Genomic DNA, 2,669 nt, shown 5'->3' with positions numbered 1-2,669 from the left:
GAGTGAGACTGTGAGGAACGAGAGGAGAGGCTTTTGAAGGGAAACCAAACCGCTACACTTGCCCCTCCTATAATAACACGATACTTGGGACGTGCAGCACAGCCACACATACTGTATCAGTAATGCAGCGATCAAGACAATGTTATGTAGCTAAGTCCATAACATTACCAACCGACTAAACGTACAATTCAAGACATCGAGTAGTTTTACCAAATTCCATGACAAAAAACAACAGCACTGTCAATTATAAAATGGAGTGACAACATTGAATAAGATGAAGTCAACTTCTAAAGTTACATAAACGTTACAGCACACAAGTAAAAACAAATTAATAAACTGTAATTGTCAGGAGGGTAGCCTCCAGATGTGATACTATTTTTATGAATATTATGTTTTAAACATAATAGGAACCAAGGGAAATGTAAATTCATGCTGAATATTGTAGCTAAAAAATTTGTTACAGTCCAAATTTGCATAACAATTTATGTCGTTGATAATTATATTATTAGAACACCGTCAATGTGTGGACCACCAAAGTGCGTCTCGTCCAGTGGGAGACATGTTAGTGTCGAATCTTTGTCGCACTCTAGTGTTTGATAAGTGATATTACACCTATCCAGTTTAAAAAGACCACTAGAGGGCGGAGAACTCCACGGGATAGGCCTAAACACCCTTGTGCGAAAATTAGATTATTGTAGCAAAAAAACATTTTCTACCGTTTCAGTGGGATTGTTTATAAATACACCTAATCGATTCAAATAATTATCAAATTAGTTATCAAAAGCGTAATGTATTGTTCTTCCACACTTGAATTTGTAGCTAATGCCATGCCATATTATCTACATAAAACAATCTTTGTGATGAAGTAATGCTATTATAAAAATCTGTTTCAATCTGAAGCTTTCACCTTTGCATTCACTTCGAATTCGAGGTTTTTGAGTGTGTCTGATCCGTGTGATCAAGCGATGTTTGTAATTTGTCTCACGCGCTCTGGTTTATTTGGAGAAACGTCACATCCGTTGTATACAGACTTCATTCGCTGTCAAGAGGGTGGATGCCTAGCTAGCAGGTAAGTGATGCACCTATCAACTGTAGTTTGATTAAAAAACGTTTTATCTGAAAGCTCTCAACAAATGTACACCCCTCACAAATCACAGTTGTTAGAACAATGAATAGTACCCGACTGTGCCAGTTGTATTAGGTTTGTTTTTATTGTGTGCTATCTTAAAATATCGTGTCGCAGAGAGCTAATGCTAACATTAGTTGTCGATAACTAGCTAGCTAGCTAAGTTAGCTGTGGTCTTTAGGAGTACTGTGGCGGTTCAGTAGCTACTAACCAGAAACCTACAATTTAGCAACAGTTCAATAAATTCTAAGATATTCAAACTATGAATGCTTAGTAGTGAACTGGCTTTAGTATATATTCTAACATATCCCTGATCTAATGTAAATGTGGACTAGCTAACGTTAACTAGTGTGGTTTGATTGATTGGTTTTGGGACATTATTTTTGCAAAGATTTTTTAATATTTTCCCTCCCTGCGAGGCAATTTCAAGGAGTGTCTTTCGAGGGTCAGGGAGCCAGCCAGCTAACTAATGCTAGTTAACTAAGCTAGGTAAACTTGTCTAAGGAGGGGCCAAAAATGTTTACAATAGGTAGGGAACCCTTCTAATAGTCTATGGTATTCTGCAAATTTACAGCCCACTACTTGACTGCTAACGTTAGATCTTTGGGTGTGTGGCTAATGTTTTTCCAAACCGGGTAGCGTTTGTTACAGTGATATTTTCTTATTTATTTTGTGTAACTATTATGTTGCCGAACTTTTTCTCCACTCGAGCTTGACAGAGGCGAATTCGTTTCAGTTTAGGGCGTTAAAATGCCGTATTAATAGCTTGCAACATAGTGCCCCTTGTTGTCTGCATGAGTTTCGATGAAACTGGCGTACTGCGCTTGCGGAGATTCTATTGCACCTTCCTGCTAAATAGTGATCAGATTCATAAATACTAGCCTACGAGCTACGTCTATGCATTTTTCTATGCTTCAAAGCTGGTTAAGTCGGCTCACTTGAACTGACAACACAACCGGCTAGTACCAAGCTGGTCGGATTTGAAAGAGGATCACCGATTTATAGTAGGTAAAATCTAAATTGGCTTTTTATAACAACTAGCGAGGCGGTTGGGCAATTTTGCGACCTCTTTACTTGAAAGAAAAATCTACCTCCCCAACTGGTCTTCCGAGCTCATATCTGCTTACTATGTGCTAGCTAGATATCTACTGACTTTACACTCATGATCTATCGGTATTTAGCCGTGGTAGTATATCTAGGCTGCATTATGTCTCGCTTTCATAAACATTTGCTTGTATGTTATAGCAAGCTAACCAGTGAGTGACAGTCGGAGCAAGCTTGCTGCATCCTCAGAACGGGAGTAGCCCTTACTATCCGGTGCATTTGGTAGCTTGCTTGATAGATAATATTAATAATGTTGCACCGTTGTTTTCGATATTCTATATTGATCTGGGTATTGCATGATTTGTTGAATGTTATAGTTTTCTGCTTGGGCGGTGATGTTGGATTGAGAATTTGACACATTTTGCCAATATAAAGGCCAGTATTACAGTATATTCCCACTCAAATAAAAATTTATCTGTAACGTGCCGAATACAACTGG

General features: G+C 38.3%; 1 protein-coding gene across 3 annotated transcripts in view; it reads left to right on the top strand.

Moving 5' to 3' along the window:
- The first annotated feature begins 1,036 nt into the window (after window positions 1-1,036).
- The window catches only part of LOC311111704 (granule associated Rac and RHOG effector protein 1-like), a 40,297-nt gene continuing 38,664 nt past the window's right edge, over window positions 1,037-2,669 (top strand). The window contains exon 1 of one of the 3 annotated variants that reach the window (XM_084154506.1): window positions 1,037-1,069. The gene's annotated coding sequence lies outside the window, so the exon portion shown is untranslated. Of the gene's footprint in view, window positions 1,070-2,033; window positions 2,131-2,669 lie in introns of those variants that run through there. The other 2 variants (XM_084154505.1, XM_084154504.1) reach the window with 2 other exon arrangements.

The sequence above is a fragment of the Coregonus lavaretus genome (assembly GCF_964263955.1).
Source record: "Coregonus lavaretus genome assembly, chromosome: 37".
Classification (NCBI taxonomy): Eukaryota; Metazoa; Chordata; class Actinopteri; order Salmoniformes; family Salmonidae; genus Coregonus; species Coregonus lavaretus.
Note: the sequence above shows the minus strand (reverse complement) of the source record. Positions and strands in the feature narration are given on the sequence as shown.